General features: G+C 37.7%; 1 long non-coding RNA gene across 1 annotated transcript in view; it reads left to right on the top strand.

Annotated features, from left to right (window-relative positions):
• Positions 1–16,268, top strand: part of LOC137153988 (uncharacterized) — a 32,418-nt gene extending 16,150 nt beyond the window's left edge. Inside the window, exons 2-3 of the long non-coding RNA XR_010919996.1 lie at positions 15,446–15,544; positions 16,046–16,268. This is a non-coding gene — a long non-coding RNA (uncharacterized lncRNA). The remainder of the gene's footprint in view (positions 1–15,445; positions 15,545–16,045) is intronic.
• Positions 16,269–19,091: the final 2,823 nt, after the last annotated feature.

Here is a 19,091-nt window from a genome sequence, read left to right as displayed (position 1 = left end):
ATTTCCATGCTTCCTTAGTGATTTAGCTAAATTAGAGTACCATATCTAAAAATGTCAAATCAGCCTTAATTATGGAGTCATAACTGATGCTTGTGTGCGTGCATGAGTGCATGCATGTGTGTGGGTGCTGATTACAGGACTTTTTGGTAAAATTTACCTCCTAATGTGCAGTAAGAATATTTGCAATAATTCCAAGTATAAAATGTCAAAAAGCAGGTCCTATACCTTTCTCCAGGCTTCCTTAGAATCAGCTACACAGTGGAATATACAATAACCCCAAGCACCCCAGAAACCAATTAAATGTCTACAATTTCCAAAACATAGGAAGGAAAAATATCTCTCTTTTTCCCCTGGTAAATGCTATTTATAATAATACATATAACTTCTAATCTAATGAACAGTCCGTGATGTTCTCGACAAAACTTTCATGGGACTGAAAACTATTATACTTGCACCAGAGCTATCAAAGCTGATATAGTTCAGGTAATGTGCCCATTTCTAGTCAAATAAATCTTCCGTTTGACAAAGCGACCACAGAATATTAGTTTTACAAGAGGTACACCTTGAATTCAAACGGTCAAACTAGAGTTGGGGTACAGAATTATAAGCAATTTCACAACTAAATTCTTTAGTCTCTATTCTCTGCTCATGTGATTGAAGTCAAATGCAGAAGTATCTTCTGGAACAGGGAAGGGAGGGGAACTTAGTGGAATTTTCTTCTTACCCTACATTCCCCCCAAAAATGCTTTTTGCAGGTAGATGACAGGGCTTTGCAAGGTGAGTCAGAAGGTGATGAAGCTGGAATATGCCTGCTGTTTGCAGCAAGATCATCCTTTAGTATCTCCATGAATCAACTAGATAAGCTCATGCTCACCCATTCAACATCACTGTTCCCCTTTGCCACATTCATTCCTCTTGCAGCGGTCCAAGGACAGTCACTAGGCAAAATGCTAATTTTTATACTACACTGAGTGCAAAAAAGGAAGGTCTAAAGGACCAACTATGAGAAGGTATGTTGAGTTGGAGGCGTCTAAAAAACAAGAGTTTAAGTCCCATCTCTTATCCTGGTTGCTCTTAATATTTTTATGCACTTTGCCACCCTAATTAATGAGGTGTTATATCCTTGCCTACGAGGCAGGCAACAATCACTTACCCTGTTTTACAGATAAAGCAACTTTTGGTAAAGCTAGGAATAAAATTCAGGTCCCTATTATGACAGACATTCGCCTCAGCCTGCATATATGGCTGTCTCATACACAACTGCACTAACCACTAGACTACACTAGCTGGCAAGAGCTCTGCCTGCTCCCTGTCCATAGAGATCAGGCTGGTCATCAGCACAAGGAACCATCCTGACTGCTTTTGACCAGAAAATGGGGAAATGGGGAAAAGCAGGCAATAAGGGGGGGTTTCCCTGTAGACTAGGGGTTCACCCATGCCCATATCCCTGTGAAGGGTCTGAATATCCATAGTCTACAAGGAAAACCAATTGAGGTGGCAGGTGTGAGAATAGTCTAAAATGAGAATTAGCCGTGTAATCAGCTACCATGCTCTGATGGGGTGTTCACCCCACACTAGCTTGGAAAGGGTTAATGAGGCTCAGAAGGAGCTGATTAACTTGAGAGGCCATATCTGAGAGAGAATTAGGCTTGATAAGCAATCTGTAATTGAGGATGGAGCCCAGTTGAGCAGGAGGAGGTGGGGATGGTATAAAGCTAGGAAGTTTACAGCAGAAAAAGGTTGTAGTGTGGAAACCTCTAGTTATTCTCTGGACTTAGAGTAGGAAAAAAGAAAAGCCAGAGGGAGTGTGGAAACCCTGGAGTCCTGGTCCTGAGGGAAGGGCATACCCAGAGAGGTAATGGAGAAGGAAAAAGCTAAGGGAAATAGTGGCAAGGCTTGGGATGGTGCAGATCTTTGTTGCTGATGTGAGGGTCCCTGAGCTGGACACCAGAGTAGAGGGTAGGCCTGGTTTCCTGTTCCAGCCCCTGGGGAAGTGGCACTGGCTGGGCAGTGAATGGGAAGACTGCCTGAGACTGTTCATATGGAAAGACTGATAGGAAACTGGCCAGCCCATGAAAAAGGAGCACCCCAAGCTATGCAGAGGGAGCAGCCCGACTCACAAAAAATGAAGCACTGCAACTTCTGTGATGTGAGGAGGGCCACACTATGAATCAGAGACAGAAGTGGGTGTCACTGGGCAGAGCTGTTGTCCAGATATAGCCACAAGGAGGTGCCTGAGCAAGAAGTAGAGAACCCAGTGATACATGCTATCAGGAGAAACCTGTAAAACCACAGAAGATGCAGCAGGTGAAGGTAAAGGGAGAATTGATATCAGGTGGTAACGTAAGTAAGAGATCTGTTTTCTTTCTGTTCTATAGTGACCTAGAAGGAAGAAGCATTCATACATTACTGGGTATCTTTGTTTCCAGTACCTGACTGTTTCTAAGGGACAATGGAACCCCAGAATATCACCAGCAATTGAAGGCAGGTAGTAGGTTTTGCTGGAGTTTCAATACGTATTCATTTGTGTGTTTCGGTTTGGTTATATAGGGGATGTTAGGATAGGAAGCCTGGTGTGGCAGCATAGAATGTGGCTTCAGGGAACTGGGAGAGGAGTTCTCTGGGGAATCATGATAATTAGTTTGGGGATATTAAACTTTTATAGGGAGGTCTAAAAAGCAAATCAAAACTGAATAATTCTGCCTCCTTGTATCATACATGCTATTATTATGATAAATATTCATGAATATCAGTTATATGGGGATATTAAAAGCAACCTGAAATATCTTATAAAATTTTTGTTCCAGACTGAGGAGAAGTGGAAGGAAGAAGCATAGAGAGATGATTGTACTTAACACAGTAGGGAGATCATTTTGAGATTACAATACTGTCAGCTCTTGTACTTTTTGATAGCCTGGAGATATTTGGGTTTCTTTAAAAAAAAAAAAAAAAAAATCATTACTTTTTTTTGGGGGGGAGAGGGGACTTCTGCCTTTAAAATCACTGATTGCTCTTACCCAAAATGGCCACTCTCATTATTATCAATGGGACTGGTGCTACATATTGCCCTCAGCAAGATGATTGCCATTTTGCCATGGCCTTTGCAGGTGAATGTGTGTCTGCCCCCAGAAAAGATGTTTGCAGTGAGGCTGAAGATGGTGGCCCCTGAGGAAATCATGTGAGGTATAGATGGGAGAATGTGAAAGTGCCTGGAATAAGAATGGGGAAAGTAGCTAGTAGGCTCAGAGGAACAGAAGAATATGAGGAGTCAGAGGAATGTGGGGGAAATGAGACAGACTGAAATGAGGTTGCAGGAGAATGTGAAGGGCAAGAGGCAGACTGAAAGAAGGGTGCAGGGAAATGTGAGCAAGAGGTTGAAAGACAATATGAGGAACAATAAGACACTGAGAGGGAGTTCAGGGAATATGGAGAACATGAGGAGACTGAAGGAGTGCATAGAAATGTGGTGTGGCACACAGGGAGAATGTGATGTGTATGGGGATTGTAAGGAGAAAGGGAGGGAAATATAATGGCAAATGAATGTAGGGGTAAGTGGGGGACTTGAGGTGGGGAGAGCAATGAAAATCTGAGTGAGACAGATGTTTGCACTGTCCATCTAGGAAGGTGGATATAAAGTCATAGAATCTGCAATTCCCTACATCCCAAGAGATAAAGGGTAAACAGAGACTCTTCCAAGTAACAAACAGTTGTAAACTACTTTAACAATGAATTGTGAATTTAAAATGATTATACAATGTTGAAAACAGTTCCAAAGTGATTGTGTTAAGTTTTACTTGTAAAACATGCTTTTGGCACCACACTCACAAGGAAATACTTTAATTGTGGTAAAGATACTCATCACTAGTATGCCTTCACTTGAACAGGCCCGGATGTCTGAGCTAAGTCCTGCCTGCATTCCGCATCTTGGCCACCATTTTCAACTTGTATGAGATCCTTTGAGCGTTTCTATTACTTAAAGATCCAGACAAAGCTTTCATAGCTACTAGAGCAGGCAAAATGACTCTCCTCTCAAGCAGCATGTCCAAGGTAGAAATATTTTACTTAGATATCCTGTTACAAAGAAATATCTTCAAAATGACTTAAATAAATAACTTGGATAATTCAAATTTTAACACAGTATAATATCTTTCTCTTACATTTACATATGAATAAGTGAGGAACACAGACACCTTAGAGGGGTATGCTCTTTATTGTTAGTCTTAATTTCCTGAAGGGTTGAAGGTGTTCTTCATGATTTCTTCATAAGCTAATTATTTTGTTCTTATACAACATACTTCAGTAGTTGTCAGTTGTGATTACCCAGCAGAAACAGGAGAGCTTCAGAGAATGGTAATGAAAATGGAGGAAACTTTTTCAAGAGCAAGAGATTCAAAGTAATGAATAACACAGAGGAGGCCACTTCAGTATTCCTATATTACCTTTTCCCATAATACAAGAAAAAAAAATGTAAGAAACTTTTAAAAGCCAACACTTTAAAATGGATAAATATAGAACACATGCACCAGGCAAATAGCTTAATAATAGTCTAAAGGTTGATATACTTTCATTTTGATGGGGCTAAATTGTACAACCTTGAATTAATGATCACTTAATCACATGAGTAGTCTCATTGGCATCTTGCCTTTTGGAGCTTCTAGTCCTATCAGTCTGTCCGTCAATATTTTGTCCTTAAAAGTCATGTGTGTTTGAGGGCTTCATCCCTCCACCTTTTCCCACAAAAGCTACATTTAGTTCTTTAGAGGGTGAAACAACAACCCAGAAAGGGACTTTTATCTGTCTTCCTGAAAAGATTTGATTTATTGAATCTACCCCAGAATTTAGTTTCTATCTAAATAGGATACAAAACTTTGGTCTCTTATCTTCCTATCATGACACTTTTGTAACTGCATTTCATTTTTTGTATCAAGTTCTAGTACAAAGAAGAAAAGCTATTTTGCAATATGTTCATGCTGTTTTTGACCACCACAAACAACATGGGCATATTGTAAAGAATTCATGGAATAAATACATGCAAGTCATTAGCTGTTAATCAGCATGGAAAGCACTGAAAGAAAATGATCCAAGTGCAGAATGGGCAAGTTTTAGAGACACAGATTTCAAATGGCTTCTGCCAGAGTACCAGAGTAAACGTGTGTGTGTGTGTGTTATCATTTTCGTAGTTAAGTACAGCTCACTAGTAAGTACCTCAAACTTTTCACAAATAAGAAAACCTAAATAGAAATGTAAGAACCTGGAGTTAGTAGGCTTTTACTTTAGGATGTTCACCATAAATGCTTAGCAGAGTCTGAAGTAATTGGTAGGCATCCACCCAGGACACACACAGCACTATAATGGTGAATTTATAGTCCAGCCACACACCTTTTTCTAGGCACTGCACTGTTGAGAAAATATGGTTAAGGTTTGGCAGTTAGAAATGTTGATGATGTAATATTCATCTATGAAATAGTTTGTCACTGCATATACACAGCATATACATTCCCTTATTTATTATCGTAATCTTTATAATCTATTTCCATTGTATGAAAAGATGAGGTAAAAAGATGTAATATTTCTTATTAGTCCAATGAGGGACAGACAAATACTGTATACAACTCATTTTCTAATGGAACTAATTCAGAATTTCTCATAGGCAAAGGTGAATGAGTCAGATAGATATAAATATAGATTGATTCTGCTGGGCAAGAAAAGTTATTACTAGGCCTTGGGCAACTGAAAGCAAGATGCTGCAGACATTTTTTTTAAAAAAAGGTCATTTTCATACATCTCTAGTGAGCAGTTCACATAGAGTGATTAAATATGATTTTAATAAATATTCATGAAGTACTTATTTCTAACTTCTTTATATTAAGCCTGAGCAACTTTTATAAATAACTGACTGCTAAGCTGGTGTGAAAAATTTAAGAACCTGTCAGGCAAAATTGTGAACAGCCCTCAATTTGGGTTCCCTACAGCATTTAAAATAAAATTTAAAACTTACTAACATTAAAGTGAGGGTGGGGGGAAATCTGAAATTAAACTTAGTCTTTAAAAATTGGAATGTTTAAATAGTTAAATTTGGAAGCTTTCTCTTCTTGCATGTATTTGAAATGAATTTAATGCTCATAAAATGTGCCATATTCACAATACTAGAGACCTTTTCAGTCCTGTTCTGGACTTTTGGTGCTACACCTAAGCCCAAAGAAGCAGGAAATCTGAGGATTCCCTTTGTGTAAAGGGAATCCCATCCTGGCACTGAGTCAATGTAACCAGCCTTTTGCCACCTATCCTGCCTCTCCCTGATATAGAAGGCACATTGGCACCATGCCAATAAAAGAAGGGGGTCATGCCTGTACCCCTGGTGAGTTGTAGTTGGTGTACAGTCACCTGTGAGCTGGATAAGAGCCACCTTTTCCCTCTCTCCAAGACTGTGCACTGAGCACAGATCACCCACATCCAAGGATCGGGGCATGAATTCCTGGTTTTATCCACAGAATGAAAACAGCATGTGTAATGACAGCACAAGCTTCTGCACACTTCTGAAATTTTTAACAGGAAAATGTCTTGCATGTTACCCATGTCTGGAATGAATAATTATCATTGCTAAAAATCATGAAACTTCGGGGATTCACAGATAAACTTGTTGCCTGGATACATGCAAATGAGCAAAGCTAAAAGTGATGACCATATGAAAGCCAGTAGAATGAATCTGCAACCTTTGTTCACAAATCCCTTTGATTAGTTCTAGTTGTTACTCATGATATAGAGATCTGGGATCCATATCCTATTTTAATGGACACATGATAAAGATGTACCAAAACCCCTTAAAATGTACCTTAAAAATGTACCAAAACCCCAACTTACTTCACATGGAGTCCGCTTTACTGTTTTCCCTTCCAATCAGTATTTATTCAAGCCAGATCTTGAAATACTAGACCCCTCATATTATTGCCTAAGTCATTTAGTCTTCCTGTTTTAATTCATGGTCTAAAGGTAGTTGTCCATTCACCTTTGGGAAATATTAAAGGATTCTCTTTTACTGTTAATCACCTGGAATAGTGAGAAATGCAATATGATTTTTCCCCCCTCATGCTTTACTCTGCATTTTTTTTAAATATTCTCTTCAGATGACTTAATAATCAAATCCATCAATTTTTAGGTAAGCTGTGTGCACACAACAATTAAACTGTTAGATGAAGAAGCAAATTAATCTTTATGTTCTATGTCTCCTTTAGAAAGAGGCTTTTTTGTTAAAAGTAAATTCTTTACTTTGAAAATTCTTATGTGGGAATGACTTGTGAGCAGTGAGCGTAATGTGATACCTTCCCCATCTTCACTCATTTGTGTGTATAATGGTTAGAAATATTACCTAATGTACAGGCATTATCATTTTGTATTCCTGGTGAAGGTGAACTCTTTTCAACTAGAAGAAGCGAGGGAAGAAAAAGCACTGACCCTTCTAATGTCCTGATCTCCAATCCGTAAAACAAAAGGATGCTGTAGATCACACCGTGGTTCCATACCATGCCTCTTGCTAACGCTTGGATACAGACAATCTAACATGCAGTTTGATTTTTATGATAGGGGGAACTGGCAGCAACTTAGACAAGAAGATTGGAAAGAAAAACAGTTGAACTGCAATGAGGAACCTAGAGCAGGGGGGAGTGGAGAGTGGGCTTGCTTGAGCATGGAGACTGAAACTTGGATGAGGAGCTACAGGGTCATGAACAGAATTGGATAAGGAGTTGATGGGGGAGAGATGGGACTGACACAGGAACAGAGTGGAAGGAACCTGGCATAAGGGGTCAGACTTGGGGAGAACTGGGACAGAAGGGTCTGTGCCCACCAGAGAACACTTACTCAAGGTCGGTCATAGGTGTTTTGCCATCCAGAGTGGTGTATGCACCCCTAAACCAACCAGCCAAGTGCAAAAAATACATAAAGCCCTGTCCATGTGATGTGGCACCCAGGAAGATTCTGGTTTAATGTCTTTAGAAGATGGCAGCCGGGGTGACTGTCTGTATTCTGCCCCTATAGCCAGCCTTACGCTGTTATCTAGAGCCTGGAATTGAACCCAGGAGTTTCAGCCTTCCTCTGCTATCAGCAAATATCTGACACCTACTGGCTAAGTGTGTCACAACCGACTCCAGTGACTGGTCCACATAGAGGACGACAACCTACACCTGCTATCTGTTATGCAGTTAGCTAAAATGGCAGTGCTCTATGTTACAGATCTAGATGGTCCAGTTCTGCAGTTGACCCATATAGGAGGCACATGGACAGAATTTCTGTTTTTGTTTTTTCCAGTTAGTGTATTTGTGTATAATTCTGTAGGTTTAAAAAAAAATTAAAATAATGTTAAGGTTGCAAAATCAAGGATTTAAGTTAGGAAATATCAAAATTAAGGTTACCTGTGCACCCTTAAATCAGCCCCATGTGTGTATACATTATGATAGTCTTTAATTACATGATCACATACTACTTTCCCCCAGGACCTCCAGTTTCATTCAGTGCACAGGCCAGATCTGCTCTGGAGATGAATCCAGGTTGTGTAGGAAAGTTGACTCTCTTCTAAAAGGTGAATAGAGAAAGAAGCCAGGGACTGCAGGGGAGAAAAAAAAGTTTTGTGGTTAGGGCAGTTGAATGTTGTCTGGATACTTGGTTTCTATCCCTGCATCTTCTACAGAATTCCTATGTGATGCTAGTGAAGTCACTTAAACTAAACTTTTCATAGGTGGTCACTAAGTATGTGTTCATCATTTTCTGGGTGCCCAATTTAAGATCCTGGGGTCAGATTTGCAAAAGTGCTATGCACTCACAGCTGCAGCTAAAGTCGCTGAAAGCTGTGCTTTTAACATATATCATTCTATGTAATTCTAACTATGCTGAAAAATCAAATCCTAGGCATCTCAAATTGGGCTCTCAAAATTAGGAAATACTTTTGTCCTTAATCTCTCTCTGCCTCAGTTAACTATATTACAGATCGGGAAAATTATAGCCCTCACCCCAGCCCACAGGGCAATTGTAAAAATGAATCTATTAATGCTTGTGAAGCACTCAGAAACTGTAGTGATAAGCACCATAGAATAACCCATAGATAAATTAATAATTTTGTAATAGTGAAGTTTGAATAGTGTGCAGTAAATAAAGCCTGGGGCCACCTGTTGCAATATTAACATTATTTTAATGTTTTCTGTGTGTAATATTTATAATATACATTTATTTTCATGAAGCCATTAGATCAGTGTTAAGAGCATCCAACTACTTGGAAAGTTAATTTAAAGTAACTTTTAAAATAATAAATGTTATTAGGCTGGATTTTTACTAATTGGTTTGATATTGGTAAATCAAAAGCATATTTAATAAAACTGCCTTTTTCCAACTCAAATCAAAACAATTGAAGTATTGCACCAACTAGATAATGGTGATGATTTAATCTTATCCATTGTGAGTAGATATGCTGAACTCAGAGATTCTCCATATCATCATTTATTTTTCACTGATGCTGCTCTTCTGCTTATCAGTGGAGTTTAGGAACCAGGCCAGAAGTTGTTAGGAGCTGTAAGGTCAATGCAGGTGGAGCTCATCAGACAACTAAGCCCAGCTGTTGTGTATATATCAGCTAATGGGGGGTAGGAAGCAGACTTTATTTCAGAAGTATGTCAATTTGGATGCTAGAGAGATCAGGTGAGTGTGGTAATATATCTTTGTATTAGGCCAACTTCTGTTGGTGAAAGTCAAGCTTACACAGAGCTCTCTTAGTGGGAAGGGCAATATTCTGTTCTCAAATACATGGATGTTATTGCTACTCCAATTACTTGGAGCCGATGTGTGTATCTGAAGGCAGCCTTTAACCATAAGAACCAAATCTAGGGATGCATTTTCCTCTGTGTGTTTCCTATGCATTTGGCCCTCATGTAGCTGCATGGAAGTGACAGAATTTGTCTTTAAAAGTTATTTATTAAAAACATATAAGTTTCTTTGGCATCACAAGTTCGATAAGAAAAATCTAACCAAACTGGTATTACCTTGACACCTGTGCCACTTCTGGAACTGTATTCAAATATATAAATGAATAGAATATATTTATTATATGGAAAACACAAAGGCATAGAAGTGTTACTGCTCACTTTTATTTATTTCTGAATATGTTCCTCAGACTTTAATACATGAATTGCTCTTAAAAGTTGAACATCCTCTTTATACTTCAATAAAAACATTTTTAGGTCCTGATTCTCCTCTCTTTATCTTTACACTGATATTAAAACACTGATTCAGTGGAATTGCTCCAGGTTTACACAGGTGTAAATTAAAGGAGAATCAGGCCCCACAATTATGGAGAAATCCTATTAATGTGTTCAAGGGATCTACCATAGACACCCAAATCAGGAAAAGGTGGTAGATGAGACTTCTAGAACAAATAATAGAACTATACAAAACAAAAGACCTAGTAGTAATGGGGGACTTTAACTACCCAGATGTCAGTTGGAAAACTTGGAAAAAATATGGCAGAACATAAACTTTCCGGTAAGTTCTTGGAATGTATTGGAGTGACTTCTTGGTTCAGAAAGTGGAGGAAGTAACGATGGGGACAGTCATTTTATTCTTGATTCTAAACAACATGGAGGAATTGGTAACCAATATGAGAGTGGAAGGTTAGGTCCCATGGGAAGAAAATCTAAGGGGGAAAAGAGTTCTGGAGAACTGACAGTTTCTCAAGGAGACTATTAAAGGGATAGTCTGCTGTTGTGTCGATGCAAAAGGTAGATAAGAAGACTAGCAAGAGGCCAATAAGACTCCATTAGGAGCTCTTTAGTGACCTGAAAATCACAAAGGAATCCTACAAAAAGTGGAGACATGGACAAATTGCTAAGGAGGAGTGCAAAAGCATAGCACAAGCATGTAGGGACAAAATCAGAACAGTTAAGGCACAAAGTTAATTACACCTAGCCAAGGACATAAAAGGCAATATGATGTTTAAATACATTAGGCTCAAGAGAAGGACAAAGGAAAATGTAGGTCCTCTACTTAGTGGGGAAGAAGAGCTAATAACAGATTACATCAAGAAGGCTAAGGTTTTTAATGCCTGTTTGCTTCAGTCTTCGTACACAAGTTTATGGTAATAACATGGGCAGGTACGTAAACCAAAATAGGGAGAGAACAGGTTAAAGAATATTTATATAATTTAGATGTCAGCAGGGCCTGATGAAATTTATACTAGGGTATTTAAGGAACTAGCGAAAGCAATCTTGTAAACCATTAGTAATTCATCTTTTAAAAACTCATGGGGGATGGGTAAAGTCTGAGGACTGGAGAAGGGCAAACATAGTACCTATCTTTAAAAAGGGATACAAGGAGGACTCATGGAATTATAGACCAGTCAGCCTAACTGGCAAAATATGGAACAAATTATTAATCGATTTGTAAGCACCCAGAGGATAAATAGTGTTATGAGGACAACCAACATGGATTTGTCAAGAATGAATCATGCCAAACCAAATCTACTTTCCTTCCTTGACAGGGTTATTGGCCTAGTGGATGGGGGGAAGCAGTAGATGTGACTATATCTTGGGGTTTTTTAGTAAGGCTTTTGACATAGTCCAACATTACATTCTCAGAAACAAACTAGGGAAGTGCAGTCTAGATGAAAGGTGGGTGCCCAACTGGTTGACAGGTCATACTCAGAGTAGTGATCCAATGCTTCACTGTCAAACTGGGAGGATTGTAGCTAGTGGAGTCCCACAGGGGTTGGTCTTGGGTTTGGTACAATTCAGTATTTTCATTAATGACTTAGATAATAGAATGGAGTGTGTGGTTATAAATCTTCAGATGACAATAAGGTGGGGGAGTTGCAAGCACTTTAGAGGATAGGGTTAAAATTCAAAATGACTTTGACAAATCGGAGAAATCAACAAGATGAAATTCAATAAAGACAAATGCAATGTACTACACGTGGGAAGGAAAAATCAAATACACAACTACAAAATAGGGAATAACTGGCTAGAGAGTAGTACTCCTGAAAAGGATCTGGAGGTTGTCATGGGTTACAAATTGTGAATAAGAGTTGACAATTGTTGTGAAAAAGGAAAATATCATTCTGGGGTATATTAACAGGTGTGTTGTATATAACACACGGGAAGCAATTGTCCTGCTCTAGTTAGCACTTGTGAGGCCTCAGCTGGAGTACCTGTCCAGTTCTGGATGCCTCACTTTAGGAAAGATGTGGACAAATTGGAAAGACTCCAGAGGAGAGCACCAAGAATAATGAAAGGTTTAAAAAACCTGACTTATGTGCAAAGGTTAAAAAACTGGGCATGTTCAGTCTTGACAAAAGACTGAGGGGGACCTGATAACTGTCTTCAAATGTGTTAGGGGCTGTTAGAAAGAGGAGAGTGATCAATTGTTCTCCATGTCTAGTGAAGTAATGAAGTGATGGGCTTAATCTGCAGCAAGGGAGATTTAGGTTAAGTATTAAGAAAAACTTTCTGACTATAAAGGTATTAAGTTTTTTGGAAAAGGTTTCTGAAAGATGTTGTGGAATCCCATCATTGGAGATATTTAAAGAACAGGTTGGACAAACATGTCGGGGATGGCATTCTAAGTTTATTTGACCCTGCCTCAAAGCAGGGGGCTGGACTTGGTGACTTCTCCAGGTCCCTTCTAGCCCTATGTTTCTATGATTCTAATGTTTTTCCTGTCTTCTTGTAATCAACATATTTTGATGAGATTTTAAAAAAATAAAAGCCAACCTTTTGTTAAACATTTTATTTCTGGCTTTAAATACTGACAATGATTTCATGAATTTGGGTTTGGGAATTATACAAATTAAGCACATTTAAATAGCCAATTTTTAATACTATATGTCTGAGAATTTGATTTGCACATAATGTTTCTTTATATTTTCTAAATCTGTTAGTTTAAACAGTAGTGAAAACTGATAGAGGGGGTAGTTGCATACAGATGGCAATGCAAGGGAAGGCATAGCCTTAATGGATGGGCATTGAGTCATGTCCCCTTTGAGACACTGTTTGGAATAGATTAGTTCTGAGTGGAGAAAAAGTTTTCCCATCCTACAGAACTTTTTGAAGTATCTCAAATTTCCTATCCTGAATCAGGATAAAAAGTTGAAATCTTGAGAATTTTTGAAAGCCAAAAATCTGAAGAAGAAAAAAAAATCAATGTTTTGTTTTGGTACTATCAAAATGTTCAAGTTTGACTTTAACTATTTATTATTTTTGCATTTTTAATATAACTGGCTTAAATCACTTTGACCTGGAAAACTGGAATTTTTAATGTCTAAACAAAATTATGAAAATTTTTAAACTTTCCATTTTTGTGAAAATACCTGTTGAAACCAACCCTTTCTCAGAAAAGAAACTATCAAAAATTCCAGAACTGCTCTAGAAGAGATGCACTAGATATTGACGTTAAATTCTCATTAAAAGAGAGAATGAGGAGAAAGGTGAATGGGTGTTAAAAGATGTATGTAAATGGTTAATCAAATTCTGTACTCCCACATAAATGACTAATTCCTAGCAAAAATTAATAGGCATTTCACATATATAACAAAAGGCAATATATGACCCAGTTTGTCTATAGATTCAAATAAAAGCATGTGTAGATAAATTATGATATATTAACAATTGATTTCTCTTGACACTGCCTCTTGTTTTTAAAAAAGATGGTGGAGGGAAAGGGTTAATCTAATTTACCAAACAAGCTTCAAGGCCTTAAACTGCATCCCAGAAGAAAATGAACCATCCCAGTAATTTTCTTGATAGACTTTAATTTTTTTATCTTTTAACAAAATGAAGTAGTGTAATAAATGAGTTTGGCAAAGGAATGGATTATCGTTATATCACCTTCATTTGTATTTTATTTCTATTACTAAAAAGATTTAATGATGTGTAATGAGTCGTGTCTTGTAAAATATATGGACATTTCATTTAACAGATAATTTTAGTCCCAATTTTTTGTAATTTAAACTATCATAATCTCTATTTACAATAGCATACCCAAATTGTTTTTATTGCATAAGTACCAACTGAATGAATATTTCCTGTTAAAATTAATACAATAGCGGTGTATAAAGTTGAATGAGGAACACTAAGAACTGGAGAGGTATAAATCCAGAGGTATAAATAAAATAGCAAAATGTGGAAGAGGATATCTTGCATTTATCTCCCCCATTAGTGTAATGGTATGATGGGTGTGATATAAGTTTAACATTTGGATATACAACTAAAATTCAGCCCTATGCATGGTATATTATGCCAAAGGACTACAATATCCACCAAAGATAAAATATACAAACTGCTTCCAAAGATCATGTGAACACTTTGCTATCACTTTTTCTGCAGAGCTTAAGCAAACCTTTTCACTATTTAAAATATTGAGTGGTAATTAAAAACTAGCTGTCAAGCTAAATATTAGAAATAGGGTAGTTAGCTTTTTTCTATTTTAGGGTTAGAGGAGGAATAATAAAACTATCAACTTTTTCAGTGATTGGGGGAGGGGAGGTTTTTTTTTTTTTGAGAAACAAATAAGGCCATACATTAATTATAGGCATGTCTGCAGGGCTCCCACTAACTTTAATGGGGCCCTGATACATGTATCTGAAGTGTTGGTTTTTTTAAATTGCCTGTGTATAGCTACAATTCAAAAAGACTGAAACATCTTGGACCGTATCATGACACTGACTTGAGGTAAGAATTTTTCAGATCTCCAAGCTATGTTTAGTTTTGAGTGGGTCAAGTAGATGTGTGCAGTTACCTCTTTATTGTATGCTAATTGAAGTCTGCCTGTGACGTAATGTATGATGAGAAAATACGTACTGATAGTGAAAACAAGAGGAAACAATGTTTAAGATATTCCTGATGTAACCATAAGCGCTTACAAAATTCATAAATACTAAGTAGGGGTGAGGAGGGAAATGGTTATTTTGATAGAATCAACTTATGTTACAATAGATTTGTGTGGGTGGTCCTGGCTTCCTACATAATTCCAAGGGCCATAGGCATGTTTGTTACTATGCACATGCCACATGAAAAAGCAGGAAAATCAAATGCATTTGTGATAGCGTGAGGACCATTACGAGTTTATTATGTAGTCATTCACTGGTGTATATAAATATATTTTGTAATATACACCCCTTTTAGGGATGAACAGGTAATTGTATGGTCAAACACTCAGGACAGCTGGATGAATGTTTCTGCCAGTCTAGGCATTTGGTAACGGGTTAAAAAAGAGTTTTTAGGCACTTTGTGTAATGATCTGGGTTGCATTTTCTTAACCTTGCTAAGAAATTCCCCAAACCCATGATTTTTAAAAAAAAGAAACCTATAAAGCCAATGGAAGACTGCCAGAATATTTAACTGAGACAAAGCACCTGTACCTCTGACTAAACACTCTGCTGCCATTCAGTTCACTTTCATATGCAACCCTTCAGGAAAGTTGGAAGATGGCTTTCTTTCACTTTGTGTCATCTTTGGAGCCCTGGAGGATATATTGGATTATCTGAATTAACAGCTGGAATGTCCTCATCCAGGTCAGGTGTTTGCTTTCTTTTTTCTTCCCCCCCCCCCCCCCCCCCCCCGGGGCTGCTCTGACCTACAGCAGTTGACATTTCTGCATAGTCTAGAAAATGGCGTGTTGTCACTTACTGTTAAATTTTAACTCCACCTTCTCCAGTCTCTCTAGAACTTCCAGTATGTGCTGGTGGTTTTCTCATGGTATTATGCTATAGAAAAAATATATGGTCTGTTTGGCACCAGAAGACCCCTTCCAACTACTTCAAAAGTCACAACTTCCATTGGGTGTTCAGAAGGTCAAGAGATGCCAAATGGTAGCTGTCTTGGGGTGTGGGAGGGAGCTAAAAAATGAGCCAATTCCGGAATGAGTCTTATCTGGTAGGATCCAGTTTGATCACCCAGTTTTGAGAAGACATTTGTCTCGCTAAGTTGTCAACAAAACATGTCATATCTGCTGATAGTTTCAAAAGCTTAGTAAGATTTATTCAGGTATTCTCCATTTTGTTTTGTGAACCTAGTCATGTCTGCATGCCACTCTGCTGCACTTCAGCCCGGGGAATTTTTCAGAGCATAGTGGAACCAATGACCTAACAAAGTCCTGAAAGTGGGAAGAGAAGAGAGTCAAGGATGATGAATTTTGCAGTTGGAAACTGAAAGTTATATAATGCCTCCATGACACAATTACCACACTACTATCTTTACCTGTGATTTTTAAAAAGGAATTTACTGCAAATACATAGATTAAACTACAGTGAGTGATCAATGTCTAATTTTTAATGGCTACCAATATATTGCAAATTTTTATATCCTTTCCAGGGAGGCATTTTATATAATCTTATTTAAGTAACTGTTTCCTCCATACTATTACTTAGACAAATTAAGATTTGTTTGGTTCAACCACAGTGTTAATACTCTGAGGGAGTGCATAAGGTAACTTTTGAGTATTTGCAAATTTTCTTTTAATGTGTCAGAAAAAATGTACTGTTTATTCAATAACTTTCCTTTAAAGCAGATGGTCAACCAGTCAGGTTTTGATTGTTTGTTTGACAACTGCTAGCAGTTAGCAATGCAAATCAAAGTAAAGAGTAGAAACATTTTAGTAACAAAAACTAAAATCCTTTTTTAAAAAAAAAAAAGGAAATATTCTTTTCAAGAAATACATATGCTAACATGCTCCTGTCACTTAGACATATTTATAACCCTTTAAATTTTAAGTTTCCAGGTGTTCCAAAAATTTTTTAATTGCGCATATAGTACCACAATAAATAAATAAGGGTCATATGTAAAAACTCGCTAGCTTTGTTTTTAGATGGTAGAAAAGAAAATTTCAGCATTTCTAGAATGTATGATTTTTAGTGCAGGGAGTACTTACGTGGGGTAAAGTTACTTAGTTATCTGTAGCATTTGGGCAGATTTTAAAAGTACAAACCAGATACAGTGTAGGCCTCTTCAGGCAAACTAGTCGGATAAAACGAGAATTGTCTTTTAACCAACAAGTAACCTAAACAAGTAGTTGATGTTCCGAAGATCGGGTCTTGTGGATTAAGTCACAGCATGTAAAGATGGGGAGTCACTAGTGAGGTATATTGGCTGGAGGGATTGCAGTAGCGTGTCACTGAGAAGAAAGACGGAAGGAGGTGTATACATTGGAGTGGGGGATATACTGGAAAAGTTACTAAAAGGAAGGGTGGTAAAATGGAGAACGAGCTATGGTGTGTGACTTTTACGTTCATAAAAAGTGTTTCTAAATCATTTTAAGCAATGGAACATTACAGTGTTCCCTTTAACAGCAGTGGGGACAGGACTTTTTATATTAAAACATTTCAATTTAAAAAGCTGATATTGCCACTTTTAGTGTAGGAGACTCTGCCTTTCATCTTCTTTCTGCTGTGCACATCACTACGTAATTCAGTGCTCTCAGGAATGCATTTTGTTAGGCAACAGGATTCACTTGAATTATCATCAGCTACTCTGAAATCAATGGAGTAAGCACCTCATTATGTAATGAGCAGTCTGTTTCCAAAGTGTTAATGATTTTTAATTGAATCTGAGAAGGGTTAGAAGTAAAAGGTGACCAGATCATGGAGTTGGTAGAAGGCATGCTTGATTGGTTGGGACCTGGCTATGATCCAGATTTTTATTTTATGGCCTGGATTAGCTGTCAATCACTTGCCAAATTAGAATTGCTTTAGCCAAATTTTATAATGGAAGAAACTGACTAATTGCTATTCCCTACCACATTTTGTATTTTTGAGTCAAAAGGCTTACAAAATCGTGCAATGTGTCATGAAACTGCTGTAGCAGACATCCCAGGGACCTAGGAATTGAGAAAATAGAAATAAATGTCAAAGGGAAAAAATTTTCCAGAAGCATACCTGGTGCACAGTACTCATGGGAGAAAGTCTGCCAGCAAGATTGGGGCGTCAGAATGCAGGGACAATCTACAAGCTACCAGTGCAGCCAGTGGTAGCTAGTGCTGACTGGGGAGAGGGTGCTGATTCAAGATATGCCTGTTCCAGCCCCTCCATGTGTGTCTCAATTGCACACTTATACCTATAAGGTCTTTATTCTTTTTTTCCCTCACCTTCACTTAGATTTTCCCAGACAGCTTCAAATCGGACAAAGAGATTAGGATCCTTAAAGTTTTATTTAACAGATCAAGCTGTTATCACTATTAGTAAGGAAGCATTCAAAATATGCTTCTTGGATGACCCCTTCAGAGTGAGGTCTTGCAGTAACATGTTTCCAGCAGGTAGAACAAATAGTATTCAAATTAAATACATTTGTCAGTCATGCTTTGTATTCAGAGTTGTACTTTCATTTTCAAAGCAGTATAAAGATAAGCATTACAACAGAGAAAACATATTCAAATAAACAGTATACACTAACGCTCTTGCCAAACTATCTAAAATGTTTTCCTTTCTATGAGAAATCTTTGCTACATCAAGGAAAATGCTAGTTGTCTGATTATCTGTTATTACAGTTCACATTTTCTTTAAAAGAAGCTCCTTAACCTACATAATCTTCCTTCTGTACAGTCCCCATATCTTAGCTTTCTGGGAAGGTTTGCTCTTACCAGATGTAGAAAGAAAATGTTATTTAGTAGAGATGGGCCTATTGGTCAGAACCAGATATGTATCCAAACCTCCCACAAATTCATGTGTGTTTGGATCTAGAATTTCTGTTTGTCATTACATTGTAAGAAGCCATTTTAAAAAAAATCAGATCTGGATTTGCAAATTCCCAAATTTTTTAAGAGTATTGAGATAGTATTTTGGTTCAGGACCATCTTGGCCAATAGCAGCTCAGTACTTTTAGTAAATTTTGCAGAAGCGTAAAGAAATTTTAAAATATTTTCTTGTTGCATATGAAAAGAGTGGTGGTTTAAAAAATGCAGATACTTGCAAAATATTAACGGGAAGGAAAGTAAGAATGGAACAGAAGGAAAATAAACATTCTTTGATCTTAGGACTTTCCCACACAGCACTGGTAAAGTGTCGGGAGGGAGGGGTGGTGTCTGATTTGTAAAGCATACTAACAAGCTGCACTCTGTCCCATGTAGAC

Source organism: Emydura macquarii, unplaced genomic scaffold, assembly GCF_026122565.2.
Source record: "Emydura macquarii macquarii isolate MOO-44397 ecotype Brisbane River unplaced genomic scaffold, CSIRO-AGI_Emac_v2 contig_1253, whole genome shotgun sequence".
Lineage (NCBI taxonomy): Eukaryota > Metazoa > Chordata > Testudines > Chelidae > Emydura > Emydura macquarii.
The sequence above is the reverse complement of the archived record's forward strand: the minus strand, read 5'-3'. Positions and strand labels throughout refer to the sequence as shown.